Source organism: Triticum dicoccoides, chromosome 7B (assembly GCF_002162155.2).
Source record: "Triticum dicoccoides isolate Atlit2015 ecotype Zavitan chromosome 7B, WEW_v2.0, whole genome shotgun sequence".
NCBI classification, from domain to species: Eukaryota; Viridiplantae; Streptophyta; class Magnoliopsida; order Poales; family Poaceae; genus Triticum; species Triticum dicoccoides.
Window position 1 is genome coordinate 558,832,206 of NC_041393.1, and position 15,855 is coordinate 558,848,060.

Sequence of the window (15,855 nt, forward strand, 5' to 3'; positions counted from 1 at the left end):
ACAACTATGAAAGAAGAATTAAGATAAATCTAACCATAGCATGAAACATATGGATCCAAATCAACCCCTTACGAAGCAATGCATAAACTAGGGTTTAAGCTTCTGTCACTCTAGCAACCCATCATCTACTTATTACTTCCCAATGCCTTCCCCTAGGCCCAAATCATGGTGAAGTGTCATGTAGTCTATGTTCACATAACACCACTAGAGGAAAGACAACATACATCTCATCAAAATATCAAACGAATACCAAATTCACATGATTACTTATAACAAGACTTATCCCATGTCCTCAGGAACAAACGTAACTATTCACAAAGCATATTCATGTTCATAATCAGAGGAGTATTTTATCATTAAGGATCTGAATATATGATCTTCCACCGAATAAACCAACTAGCATCAACTACAAGGAGTAATCAACACTACTAGCAACCTACAGGTACCAATCTGTGGTTTTGAGACAAAGATCGGATACAAAAGATGAACTAGGGTTTGAGAGGAGATGGTGCTGGTGAAGATGTTGCTAGAGATTGACCCCCTCTCGATGAGAGGATCGATGGTGATTGATACGTCTCCAACATATCTATAATTTTTTATTGTTCCATGCTATTATATTACCCCATTTGGATGCTTATGGGCTTTATTAAACACTTTTATATTACTTTTGGGACTAACCTACTAATCGGAGGCCCAACCCATATTGCTGTTTTATTGCCTGTTTAAGTATTTCGAAGAAAAGGAATATCAAACGGAGTCCAAACGGAATGAAACCTTCGGGAGCGTGATTTTTGGAAAGGATATGATCCGGGAGACTTGGAGTTCAAGCCAGGGAAGGCTCGAGGAATCCATGAGATAGGAGGGCGCACCCACCTCCCTAGGCGCGCCCCCTGTCTCCTGGGCCCCTCGAGACTCCCCCGACCGACTTCTTTCGCCTATATAAGTCCACGTACCATAAAAACATCGAAGGAGAAGATAGATCGGGAGTTCCACCGCCGTAAGCCTCTGTAGCCACCAAAAAGCTCTTGGGAGCCCGTTCCGGTGCCCTGCCGGAGGGGGAATCCATCACCGGTGGCCATCTTCATCATCCCGGCGCTCTCCATGACGAGGAGGGAGTAGTTCACCCTCGGGGCTGAGGGTATGTACTAGTAGCTATGTGTTTGATCTCTCTCTCTCTCTCTCTCTCTCTCTCTCTCTCGTGTTCTCTCTATGGCACGATCTTGATGTATCGCGAGCTTTGCTATTATAGTTGGATCTTATGATGTTTCTTCCCCTCTACTCTCTTGTGATGAATTGAGTTTTCCTCTTGAAGTTATCTTATCGGATTGAGTCTTCAAGGATTTGAGAACACTTGATGTATGTCTTGCCGTGCTTACCTGTGGTGACAATGGGATATCACGTGATCCACTTGATGTATGCTTTGGTGATCAACTTGCGGGTTCCGCCCATGAACCTATGCATAGGGCTTGGCACACGTTTTCGTCTTGACTCTCCGGTAGAAACTTTGGGGCACTCTTTGAAGTACTTTGTGTTGGTTGAATAGATGAATCTAAGATTGTGTGATGCATATCGTATAATCATGCCCACGGATACTTGAGGTGACAATGGAGTATATAGGTGACATTAGGGTTTTGGTTGATTTGTGTCTTAAGTTGTTATTCTAGTATGAACTCTATGATAGATTCAACGGAAAGAATAGCTTCGTGTTATTTTACTACGGACTCTTGAATAGATCGAGCAGAAAGGATAACTTTGAGGTGGTTTCGTACCCTACCATAATCTCTTTGTTTGTTCTCCGTTATTAGTGGCTTTGGAGTGACTCTTTGTTGCATGTTGAGGGATAGTTATATGATCCAAGTATGTTATTATTGTTGAGAGAACTTGCACTAGTGAAAGTATGAACCCTAGGCCTTGTTTCCTACCATTGCAATACCGTTTACGCTCACTTTTATCATTAATTACCTTGCTGTTTTTATATTTTCATATTACAAAAACCTATATCTACTATCCATATTGCACTTGTATCACCATCTCTTCGCCGAACTAGTGCACCTATACAATTTACCATGTATTGGGTGTGTTGGGGACACAAGAGACTCTTTGTTATTTGGTTGTAGGGTTGCTTGAGAGAGACCATCTTCATCCTACGCCTCCTACAGATTGATAAACCTTAGGTCATCCACATGAGGGAAATTTGCTACTGTCCTACAAACCTCTGCACTTGGAGGCCCAACAACGTCTACAAGAAGAAGGTTGTGTAGTAGACATCAAGCTCTTTTCTGGCGCCGTTGCCGGTGAGGTGAGTGATTGAAGGTATATCTTTAGATCTTGCAATCAATTCTTTTTGTTTCTTGTTTTTTCACTAGTTTAGTTTATAAAAGAAAACTACAAAAAAATGGAATTGAGTTTGTCTCATACGCTTCGTCTTTTTAATATCTTTCGTGAGTTTGATGAAAAGGAAAATTGTGCTCAAGTGCTAGAAGAAGAAATCTATAGAATGTTTGACACTAAATCTTTGAATGATGAGCATGATTGCAATGTTGTTAGTATGAACTCCTTGAATATCCATAGTACTAATGATGATTGCACTAGTTATGATGAAAATGTCTCTTATAAGCATGTCAATTTTTGTGGAGAACATTGGGTTTGCATAGATACACCAAATAGAGAAGATAAATATTGGAAGAGGCATAAGCATGTAGAAACTAAATTGTTACAAGAAAGGCAAGATAAGAGTGCTGAAAAATTATATTTCCTTGGCGTACTTGTGAACTTTGCAATGAAAGTGGTCATTTATATCTCCGATGCAAGTTGTTTCATGATCGAATCATGTCCAAAAATTGTGATGATTAGATTTCCCTTGCACATTATAATGAACTTAGTTTGCTTGTGGGTTATGAAGAAATGAATCGTTTAATTAAGAACCTTCCAGAATTTGCCCGTTATAAAATTCTTGATTTTGATCTAGAGACGATTTATATGTTTTGTGCGGAGAATTGCATTGAAAATCCTTATATTGCTAATTACCTAAAGAAAAGAAAGCAATTAGAAGATGAAGAGAATACTAATGAAAGGGAAGAGACTTCCCAATCTTCTCCTATTATTTCTTATGATGAATTAGGTAACAAGGAGGAGCTTTCTATTCAACCAATCTCATCAATAAGGAGCTGAAATAAGAAGGTTGAACCCACACATAATGCAAAGAAGAAAAAGAAAAGAAGGAGCAACAAAGGTAAAAAGGTATCCCTCCCAAATGATGTTGCTCCTACTACTCATTGTGATGATGATAATTGCTTTACTATTGGTGCTATCCATATTTTTAATGATGAGAGTGATTATGCTTATGATATGAAAAGGCCCAAGCTTGGGGAAGCTATGTTTGATAAGGATGAAATATTTGAGAATATATTTGCTGAATCTAATGTTTGTCCCAAGCATGGGGATGCTATGTTTAATGAAGATGATATTTTTAGCATCCCAAGTTTTGATATGCAAAGTTGTTATGATGATAGCATGCCTCTTACCTATGATGGTTATATTGATGAAAGTGGGTTTGGAAGAGTGTAAACTTTAGGAAGTAGTGATCCCACTATCTTGGAGGATGTTGAATTTTATTGTGATGAATATGAAAGTGGATTTGGAAGAGTGTCAACTTTATTTAGTGATGATTCCACTATCTTCGAAGAGGTTTCAATCGATTATGATGAGAACGAAGTTGCTACTTATGATGATTATTGTGATGAAACCTATGCTATAAAAAGTAGTGATGATTATATTTATAAAACTTGTCATGATTATGATTACCATTTTTCTGAACATTACTCTTTTAATGTGGAAACAATTTTTAGTGTTCAAGTCTCTTATGATACTCCCAATATTCCGAATGAGAAGAATTTTGTTTATGTGGAGAGTAGTAAATTTTCTATGCTTGTAGACCATGAAAAGAACACTTTAGGTGTTGTTTATATTGTTGAATTCATTCATGATGCTACTGAAAATTGTTATGAGGGAGGACCATATGCTTCTAGGAATTGTAATAACTAGTAGAATGCCCGTGCGTTGCCACGGGCTTTTGAAATAGTTTGCAAGAGTTACATGTTAAATTTTTAAGGTCTCGCCCCGCCATAGATCCAGACCCCCACCACTGATTCCACCCCGCTTAGGCCGCCGCCTGCCACTGCGCTGCCCATCGCGTTCGCCTCCGCCCCGAACCCGCCCGCCTCCTCTCAGGCCGCCTCCGCCTCCGGTCCATCCTTTGCCCGGCCCCGCTCCGTCCGCCTCCCCTCTGGCCCTGCTCCGTCCGCCTCCTCTCCGGCCCTGCTCCGTCTGCCTCCTCTCCGGTTCGTCCGCCGCACTGCTCCGTCCGCTTCCGCCCCGTGCCACATGCTGCCGCCCCTCTCCGTCCGCCTCCGCCCCGCGCCGCACGTTGCCGCCCCGCTCCCTGCTCGGCCGTCGCCCGCTACCCGATGGCGCCGAAGAAGACGCCGAAGGGAAAGTCCGGTTTCTTCGGCATGAGGGCGAAGCCCTCCGGGAACTTTGGACTGGAGTTCTCCGATGCCGGGCAACGTTGGTGGCTCGGCACGTATCCTACCGCCGATGAGGCCTCTCGTGCCTACGACGTGGCGGTGTGGCGTGCCGGATGGCCGAAGACGGATCTAAACTTCCTGGAGGTCGAGTCCCAGGCGGTGGCGGAGTGGCTCGTGCTGCAGGGCATCCGGATGGAGGAGATGCCGACTAAGAAGGCGAAGAAGAGACCCGCGGTTGTTGTCGCTCCCGGCGAGAGCGACGAGGCGGCGATAGCTTGGTTTGCGTGATTTGCGTTTTGCTGCAAATCCATCTCTAATGAAATGCTATTTGCTACATTTTTAAATAGGAAAATTATTTCGATGAGCCAGCCATAACTCAATAGACCAATCTTTAATGAAATGCTATTTGCTACATTTTTTAAATAGAAAAATTATTCCGATCAGCCAGCCATAACTCAACAGACCAATCCGAACCCACATTTTCTAAAGTAAAAAAAATATTTCCCTTGATAGATCAAGATGCCAAAGTGTCGTTTGCCCGACTGCTATGTTCCTATACACGCAGAGCAAATTATTTTTCAAATCAAGGAATTAAGAAAAGGAAGAATAACATGATGTTCGTAGCACTTGCCAGGTCTGCCATGCTACCATGGCATTGTCTTTTTAGTCTCTACCCACATGCCGAGTTGAGAAATAATCTTCAGATATACCCACAGCTAACACACTCACGTACATAATGGCCCTTGGCTGATTGATTTGGCTGGCTGTTAACACAAGCACACAACACACAAAATCAGTCAATGGCCACACAAGTATGCATTGTTTACTTTATTCCAATTGTGATGCAATCGTGACACTTACAAGCCCCGTCCGCTCGCCCGTCACGGTAATTGCCTACTCGCCGCTGGTGCCAACCTCTCGACCTTGGCACTGCCGCTCTCCACTCAGTCTCCACCGGCTGCCCATTGCCTCTTGCGCCACCCGCGCGCTCACTCAGCCCAATGTTGTTGATTGGAATGCGGGACTGAAGGTAATCCATGGATAGGTTTTAGTTCTGCTTGGCATCAATCTTTGGTACTTATCAATCCATCTACCGCACAAAAAAATCGACTCTCAGACAGAAAAGTGATCTAACTCTATTGATGAGCACAACAGTACATACCATCCCATCATGATGTTGCCATCTCTCACACTTGATGATTCTTGTTATTTATAACATGTACACCATTGGGCGATTGCTTTATTAGAAATATATTTACACAATATGATCAGAGCAACATCAAGGAGTCGGATGCTGGTGCACAGATTCTCCTCAAATTCCACATGCAACCCTTGTAGAGAAGAACAGCATATTTTCCTTAGGTGATTTTTGACCGAGATCCTACAAAAAAAATTCAAAGAAATCATGAGGAGCATGGAGCCAAGCAAACTAATCATAGTAAATCATGAGAGGAGAAGCCTCTCAACCTACTACAGGGAATCGAGTCAACATTAATTCGTGTAAGAATTAAACCGTAATGTAGATCAACAACCTAGTAGTTGATAAAATAACCCTGACACAACCCATTAATACAATATATGGTCACAGGAAGTAGATTGAGATTGTGCAGATATCATGATCTACGAACCGTATCTACGAATATTGATTGCAAAGTCACAAACAGAACCTCCTCACATCACAAAACAAATGTTTCATCAACAGAAACTCTAGCGAATGCCAATTGGATTATATAAGTAAGACAGAGACATCGAAAAAAAGAAATATAATTCAAAGAGTATATATTCTATTTTCTTACTTGACATCACAGAGAATGCAAGTCAAAGATATTGCGATACATCTTACCCTTCTATAAATTGACTGCAAGGCACAATCCCCAGCAAAATATACAAAATGAATTGCTCCTATGATCCAAGTATTGCATAAATAGTTATATACAAACTATTCAACAGTGAGCATAAACATGGCATGTACTACCAAAATCCCTTGGATATGGAGCTTAGTCTGCATGTCTATTCGTTTTGTTTCCATAGTACAATGTCAATACTTGTTTCCCTAGTACAATGCCCGTGCGTTGTCACGGGCCTTTTAATTTTTTTTTCTGATTGCAAACATAAGCATAATGCATTTCCAATTTCACATCTATAGAAAAAAATTATAGTAACAATCAAAAATGTATTTGATGCAATGTATTTTCATTATTCCACTCCACTTGCATCTCCTAGTAGAACGCCCGTGCGTTGCAACGGGCTATATTGACGACTTCTTTTTTTACGTCAAAGCACTCTTCTTTTCTCCCATTCTTCCTTCCCCCAATTAAAAATGTTTCTCAGAGTGATATGTGAATGGATAAATTTACAATGATACTAAAATATGAAGGACTAAAACCATATTTATGGAAGAACATTTCTACAACACATTCGACATGAAACTTATGGTGCTTGATAGATTGGATAAAACATGATGCTGACTTAGCACCAAATCTAATTGATAGTTCAGAACATGGTTGCCATACCATTGTACCTGAAAGATCTGTCTCCCCCTTCCTCGCTCCCTCTCTAGTAGCTGTCTCATGAGCCGGTCGTCATTGTTGCTGTTGATGGCGATGACAATAATGAGGAGGAACACCACAAGAGCTAGATGTTCTTGACCTCTTCCCTATGGTAACTGCCGCCTCTGCATTGGGTGTCGTTCATCAACACCACCGCTGCGCCAGCTGCTACTTATATAGAAAATAAGAAGATAGAAACTTTGTGTGTTGGGTCGCCAGCTGCTCATTTGCTTGTATGATTGTGGAGACTGCGCTAAACAAGCAGGCTGGTAATTGTACTCCAGCTTGAATGGAGATGCACCAAGTTCACTTGATCCACCAATCAACTTTGGACTGTGGATCCCAAGTCCGAGAACAAAAACTCGCTGAAAGTCTGCATGTGTATCCAACAATCATGACATGTACTCCATATGTAAAGAAATATAAGAGCGTTTAGATCACTTCTTTAGTGATCTAAACACTCTTATATTTCTTTGAGGAGGGATTATGGACCAAAAGAAGAAAATAAACATTGCATGCTACAGAAATGGATAATAAAATCTATCTGCATGAGATGCCACATGAATGTCACAAACATAAGCATAGTTTCGATGCACACTATCTCATGTTGCATGTTAAATACAGGTTTGTGCACGTTGACTTTTGCTGGTAGATGGAGATACTAAGATGAAAAAATGGTCACACAAAAATTGCTTTTCAAATGTTAATATTACCAAGACTAATCCATGAATAAAATGTATGCAACTATGCACAGTAAAGATACTTAAAATAGTTACTGGACTAAACTCACTGATATAGAGCTATCAAAACCGGAGCCAAGGCTCAAATCTTAACAACGATCAAAGTAGACTTCAGCCTTGTGGTTGCCGCATAGGCTCACCACAGTGACAACGCCAACTCTCTTCCATCTTCTCAGTTTCTTGACAAAAAATGATACTGCTATTTGCACATTAGGGAGTAAATTATGCTTCAAGCATTTCTCAAACCAAATCGGCAATATGTAGGCTTAAAATATCAGCAGGCATCCACACAGATTTCTACAGCTGAAATATAGTGTTGTGATTTGTGTACCCATAATGCAGAATAACCTATTGTTCTATTTGGTGGTTAAATAAATAAACATTATTGTTTTTGGCTAGTGCCTGTAGAGCTACTAAATGATAGTCAGCGTCACTGTATATTTCAAAGAAAGAAAATTATAAGACTTCATTGGTTGTAAATAACGCTAATTGTATTGGTTGCCACCAATGTCGACTTGAAAAGAAAATTATGGAGCTTCAGTTCATATGCATCTAGTCATATAAAAAAATAAGAACACATGCTTCAACTCCTGTTAGTTCGGTCACAAAAAAAATCATCACCAAAAATCAGAAGACAAAGTATCATTGTTATATTTGTTGACTTGATTGATTACTGTAGGTTAACACACCCAACTGGAATTAACCTGCAATAGGATAAAAGAAATTAAGATTTGAGACGTGTGTTATAGGGTTCATAGAAGAGAGAAGAGGGAGGTACCATATCAAATCATTGGTCGCACAGTTTGACATTCAACTTTCCATTTTCTAATGAGTCCTCAGGGATTCATATACATAAACGTTGATTGATATATCAGGTCCAACTCCCTGTAACACTAAAAGTTACTGGGAAGTCAACTAAAAAACAATTCTCAGCAGAAACATACGGCTTACCAATAAGGTGGACCAAAGGCCTTTACAATCCTCTACCATTCTCTTCTCTACAAATTGTAGACAACGTGTGAAAGATGCCCTTGTAATACCTAGTGGTTTTCTGCAGAATTTTATAGACATGAAAGTTTAGCTTACTAAAACATGTTCCTTTGGTCTGTAAAGCTGCATTGCATGAAAGCATTAGGTAAAGATGCTCTAAGTTCTAACTGGAAGTTATATTGATTGATTGGTTGGCTTAGTGTTATTCACAAATCACGAAAGGAAGAAAAGCATCACCTGTGTTGTCAGGTGATTTCAAAGAACATCCAATGGGTAAGTTACAGATGCAGGTGTCACTCACGCTAGACACCCACCAAGTAAACATATAGACACTAACATAATTTGGGCCGTCCATTCCGTGAAGCTGCAACTATATTTCGAAATTTATAAACCTATAACAAAAAAACATAGTCGTGAGAAATCTTGCAAGTTAACATACTAAAATTCAGTGCTGAACTTTTTGTATCGCTCATATCAATAGAAGCTGATGACGGAATAAGAAAATCGATGTATAATTTTCACAAGATTGCCTTTCGAATATGCCCAAAACACTTCTTGTCGAACAACCCACGAAGCCATGTGCCATATACTACCCTTCCTTAGACCTGCAACATCTGAATGCATACCCGCCACCTGTCGGATCAGTATGCCACAAGCTCATACAACAAACTTTATCATCAACATATGGGTTATGTGACAAAAAAATTACTGTATTCAAGAACATTTTCGCGAGATTGCAATTTTGTAGCTATGAACAGCATATGGTACATACAATGAATCCACAACCAAGTTGAAGTTTGGACCATGATTGGACAATACAGCGCAGAGTGTTGTAAATTAACAACAATAATAATAGGCCATGACTGTCAACCAGAGATATTATCAGCAATCAATTCAAAGCGAGGGAAGAATATATATCACATTCAGGGAACTTAGTTGATATTATCAGCATCCAATTCCTTTGAAGAATCTATATATGTGCAGTGTGAAAGCAGAAGGAGCACAACAGCACCATGAAATAGAAGACAAATATTCCTTCACGCTCACAATCCATGCACACGAGAACGCTGGAGATAAAAGAGGGGGCGGAAAGCCTATTACCTGCAAGAGGATGGAGAGTGGCGAGGATCGAGATGCAGATCTTGCCGACCATGCCGGTGAGGTGTGCGACGGTGATCCAGCCAAGAGCCGCTGCGCTTGGCAGGGGAAGGCCCCGACAACGCCATGGAAGAGGAGACGGTGGCCAACGCCAGTCGACGGCAACGGGGACCTGGCGGATATCACCCCCATCATCCCAGACACGCCTTCATGGTGGGCATCCTCACGGCCCCTTGAAACCGCAGCAGCTTCTCCTTGCATCCCCGTCGCCAGATCATAGCAAACTGCACACACGCCCGAATCAGATCAAGATGCGGAAATAACCAAACCAGAAGAAGTGGAGGAGGGATTCGTACCTAGTCGAGGCCATGGACCAGAGGGTGATCTGCGGCGCCAACGCCAGATCGGTCATCGTGGCCGCGGGCGAGGGACGCGGCGGCGACCTCGTTCCTCGGCGGCGGCGGCGGATCCTATCGAGGCTGGGGTGTCTCCTCTCGGCGGCGGTGGCGGCTCCTCTCGGGGCTGCCTGGGTCGCTCGCCATGAAGAAGAAGATAGGGTGGAGGAATTGAGCGAGGGAGGAGGAATCGAGCGGCTTGTACGGCAGGGGGCCAAACCATGATAAAAATCAGTACAACCCGCGAGGTGGAGAACGAAATGACTTACCTATAGCTCATGATTCGATTGAGATGATAGGGAAGGAAGGAAAATTGTGATTTAGTCAGACAAAGTTTTGGAAAGTTCTGATTCAGCTGAGAAATAGATGGAAATAATGCCTCAGGATGAGGAGGTCACGATTAGGGTATGGCAAGAAGAACTTTTTTGGAAAGCTTTGATTCTGGTGATAATTACCATATTCGAAATTTCCTTAGTTATAGTCTTACCATACATGGATTGATTTATTACTATAATTATCATATTTGAGATTTCTAAGTTTATAGCCTTACCATACATGGACTAATTATGATTGATTACCATAAATACGTTGGGTATTGCCGGTCAGACAAGAAAAGAGAAAAACCGGTGGGAGGGGCTGGTGGGAGGTGGGACGAAGAAAAACCGGTTGAAAATAAACCGATTGAAAGTGGGGGGGACTATTCAACCAATTCGTCCATTAGGAGTAGAGATATCAAGTTTCCTCTCTATGTGTTGAAGATCTTGAAGCTATGCTTGTTTTACCTTCCTATGCTAGTTGATTATTGTTCTCATAAGTTGTTTGCTCACAAAATCCCTATGCATAGGAAGAGGGTTAGGCTTAAATGTGTTAGTCATATGCTTCATGATGCTCCCGTTATGTTTCAATTCTTATCCTTTCTGTGAGCATCATTGTCATCATCATGCCTAGCTAGAAAGGCATTAAAGAAAATCGCTTGTTGGGAGACAACCCAATATTTATCATTACTGTTTTCGTGTGTTCACATGATTATTCTACTGTAGTAGTCATGTTTTATAGCTTTTGTTTCAATAAAGTGCTAAGTAAGACCTTTAGGATAGCTTACGGTGATACTTGTGTTGATCCTGCTGAGAATCAGAAACTTTTGCACCCAGTAAATTAGTTTTCTTAATTCACAGAAATGTGCTTCTGATCTTATTCGTTTTTCTATGGATTGGTACACAAATATATTAGGTCTTCCTAATTTTGTAGGTTATTTGGAGTTCCAGAAGTATACGTTTGATACAGATTACTACAGACAGTTCTGTTCTTGACAGCTTCTGTTTTCTATGTGTTGTTTGCTTATTTTGATGCATCTATGGCTAGTATTAAGTGGTATGAACCATAGAGAACTTGGAATACAGTAGGTTTAACACCAAAATAAATAAAGAATGAATTCATTACAGTACCTTATGTGGTGGTTTTGTTTTCTTTCACTAACGGAGCTTATAAGATTTCCTGTTGAGTTTTGTGTTGTGAAGTTTTCAAGTTTTGGGTAAAGCTTTGATGGACTATGGAATAAGGAGTGGCAAGAGACTAAGCTTGGGGATGCCCATGGCACCCCAAGATACTCAAGGATAGCCAAAATCCTAAGCTTGGGGATGCCCCGGGAAGGCATCCCCTCTTTCGTCTTCGTTCATTGGTAACTTTACTTGGAGCTATATTTTTATTCGCCACATGATATGTGTTTTGCTTGGAGCATCATGTATTATATTAGTCTTTGCTTTTTAGTTTTACCACAATCATCCTTGCTGTACACACCTTTTGGGAGAAGCCCACTTGATTGAATTTGCTAAAATATGCTATGTGCTTCACTTATATCTTTTGAGCTTGATAGTTTTTGCTCTAGTGCTTCACTTATATCTTTTAGAGCACGGCAGTGGCTTAATTTTGTAGAAATTGCTAGTCTCTCATGCTTCACTTACATTATTTTGAGAGTCTTTTAGAACAGCATGGTATTTGCTATGGTTATAAAATTGGTCCTAGAATGGTAGGCATCCAAGTTGGGTATAATAAAAACTATCATAGGAAGTGAATTGGATGCTATGATCAATTTGATACTTGATAATTGTTTTGATATATGGAGGTAGTGATATTAAAGTCATGCTAGTTGGGTGATTATGAATTTAAAGAATTCTTGTGTTGAAGTTAGCAAGTCCCGTAGCATGCACGTATGGTTAAAGTTGTGTAACAAATTTGAAACATGAAGTGTACCTGGCTTGTGCGTCCTTATGAGTGGCGGTCGGGGACGAGCGATGGTCTTTTCCTACCAATCTATCCCTCTAGGAGCATGCACATAGTGCTTGATTTTTGATGGCTTCTAAATTTTTGCAATAAGTATATGAGTTCTTTTGACTAATGTTGAGTCCATGGATTATACACACTTTTACCTTTCCACCATTGCTAGCCTCTTCGTACCGTGCATTGCCCTTTCTCACCTCGAGAGTTGGTGGAAACTTCGCCGGTGCATCCAAACCCCGTGATAAGATACGCTCTATCACACATAAACCTCCTTATATCTTCCTCAAAACAGCCACCATACCTACCTATTATGAAATTTCCATAGCCATTCCGAGATATATTGCCATGCAACTTTCCACCATTCCGTTCATCATCATCATGACATACATTACTTTTGTCATATTGCCATTGCATGATCATGTAGTTGACATCATATTTGTGGCAAAGCCACCATGCATAATTTTTCATACATGTCACTCTTGATTCATTGCACCATCCCGGTACACCGCCGGAGGCATTCATATAGAGTCATATCTTGTTCTAGTTTCAAGTTGTAATTCATATGTTGTAATCAATGAAAGTGTGATGATCATCATTATTAGAGCATTGCCCAAGAAGAAAAAAAGAAAGGCCAAAAGAAAAAAAGAAAAAAAGGAAAAAAGAAAAAGAAAAAATAAAATAAATAAAAGGGCAATGTTACTATCTCTTTTTCCACAGTTGTGCTTCAAAGTAGCACCTTGTTCTTCATGTAGTGAGTCTCATATATTGTGCTTCAAAGTAGCACCATGTTTTTCATAGAGAGTCTCATATGTTATCACTTTCATATACTAGTGGGAATTTTTCATTATAGAACTTGGATTATATATTCCTACGATGGGCTTCCTCAAATGCCATAGGTCTTTGTGAGTAAGCAAGTTGGATGCACACCCACTAGTTTTCTTTTGTTGAGCATTCATTTATAGCTCTAGTGCATACGTTGCATGGTAATCCCTACTCCTCATGTTGACATCAATTGATGGGCATCTCCATATCCCGTTGATTATCCTCGTCAATGTGAGAGTTTCTCCTTTTTTGTCTTCTCCACACAATCCCCATCATCATATTCTATTTTACCCATAGTGCTATATCCATGGCTCATGCTCATGTATTGCGTGAAGGTTGAAAAAGTTTGAGATTATTTAAGTACGAAACAATTGCTTGGCTTGTCATCGGTCATGTAGAATTTGGGAACATTTTTCTATGACGAAAATGAAGCATAGCCTAACTATATGATTTTGTAGGGATGAACTTTCTTTAGCCATGTTATTTTGAGAAGACATGATTGCTTTGATTAGTATGCTTGAAGTATTACTATTTCTTTTGTCAATATGAACTCTCATTTTGAATCATTTGGATCTGAACATTCATGCCACAGTAAAGAAAATTACATTGAGAATTATGCTAGGTAGCATTCCACATCAAAAATTCAGTTTTTACCATTTACCTACTCGAGGACGAGCAGGAATTAAGCTTGGGGATGCTTGATACGTCTCAAACGTATCTATAATTTTTTATTGTTCCATGCTATTATATTACCCCTTTTGGATGTTTATGGGCTTTATTATACACTTTTATATTACTTTTGGGACTAACCTACTAACTGGAGGCCTAGCCCATATTGCTGTTTATTGCCTGTTTCAGTATTTCGAAGAAAAGGAATATCAAATGGAGTCCAAACGGAATGAAACCTTCGGGAGCATGATTTTTGGAAAGCATATGATCCGGGAGACTTGGAGTTCAAGCCAGGGAAGGCTCGAGGAAGCCAGGAGATAGGAGGGCGCGCCCACCCCCCTAGGCACGCCCCCTATCTCCTGGCCCCCTCGAGGCTCCCCGACCGACTTCTTTCACCTATATAAGTCCACGTACCCTAAAAACATCGAAGGAGAAGATAGATCGGGAGTTCCGCTGTGGCAAGCCTCTGTAGCCACCAAAAACCTCTCGGGAGCCCGTTCCGGCGCCCTGCCAGAGAGGGAATCCATCACCGGTGGCCATCTTCATCATCCCGGCGCTCTTCATGACGAGGAGGGAGTAGTTCACCCTCGGGGCTGGGGTATGTACCAGTAGCTATGTGTTTGATCTCTCTCTCTCTCTCTCTCTCTCTCTCGTGTTCTCCCTATGGCACGATCTTGATGTATCGCGAGCTTTGCTATTATAGTTAGATCTTATGATGTTTCTTCCCCTCTACTCTCTTGTGATGAATTGAGTTTTCCTCTTGATGTTATCTTATCGGATTGAGTCTTTAAGGATTTGAGAACACTTGATGTATGTCTTGCCGTGCTTATTTGTGGTGACAATGGGATATCATGTGATCCACTTGATGTATGTTTTGGTGATCAACTTGCGGGTTCCGCCCATGAACCTATGCATAGGGGTTGGCACACGTTTTCGTCTTGACTCTCCGGTAGAAACTTTGGGGCACTCTTTGAAGTACTTTGTGTTGGTTGAATAGATGAATCTAAGATTGTGTGATGCATATCATATAATCATGCCCACGGATACTTGAGGTGACAATGGAGTATCTAGGTGACATTAGGGTTTTGGTTGATTTGTGTCTTAAGGTGTTATTCTAGTATGAACTCTATGATAGATTCAACGGAAAGAATAACTTCGTGTTATTTTACTACGGACTCTTGAATAGATCGAGCAGAAAGGATAACTTTGAGGTGGTTTCGTACCCTACCATAATCTCTTTGTTTGTTCTCCGTTATTAGTGGCTTTGGAGTGACTCTTTGTTGCATGTTGAGGGATAGTTATATGATCCAAGTATGTTATTATTGTTGAGAGAACTTGCACTAGTGAAAGTATGAACCCTATGCCTTGTTTCCTACCATTGCAATACCGTTTACGCTCACTTTTATCATTAGTTACCTTGCTGTTTTTATATTTTCATATTACAAAAACCTATATCTACTATCCATATTGCACTTGTATCACCATCTCTTCGCCGAACTAGTGCACATATACAATTTACCATTGTATTGGGTGTGTTGGGGACACAAGAGACTCTTTGTTATTTGGTTGCAGGGTTGCTTGAGAGAGGCCATATTCATCCTATCCCTCCTACGGATTGATAAACCTTAGGTCATCCACTTGAGGGAAATTTGCTACTGTCCTACAAACCTCTGCACTTGGAGGCCCAACAACGTCTACAAGAAGAAGGTTGTGTAGTAGACATCAGTGATGATGATGGCGATGATTTCCCCCTCCTGAAGGGATGTTTCCCCGGCAGAACAGCTCCGCC

At 40.8% G+C, this 15,855-nt stretch overlaps 1 long non-coding RNA gene and 1 pseudogene across 2 annotated transcripts; both read right to left on the reverse strand.

Moving 5' to 3' along the window:
• Positions 1-5,762: 5,762 nt before the first annotated feature.
• Positions 5,763-7,920, reverse strand: LOC119340890. 2 transcript variants are annotated; one of them, XR_005164739.1, is made up of 3 exons: positions 7,866-7,920; positions 7,048-7,448; positions 5,763-5,907 (listed from the first exon to the last, which is right to left on the reverse strand). It is a non-coding gene; the product is annotated as an uncharacterized LOC119340890 (long non-coding RNA). The 2 variants fall into 2 exon arrangements; XR_005164738.1 differs by having other exon boundaries at positions 7,040-7,448.
• Positions 7,921-8,625: 705 nt separating this feature from the next.
• Positions 8,626-10,095, reverse strand: LOC119339112 (annotated as a pseudogene).
• Between the last annotated feature and the right edge of the window lie 5,760 nt (positions 10,096-15,855).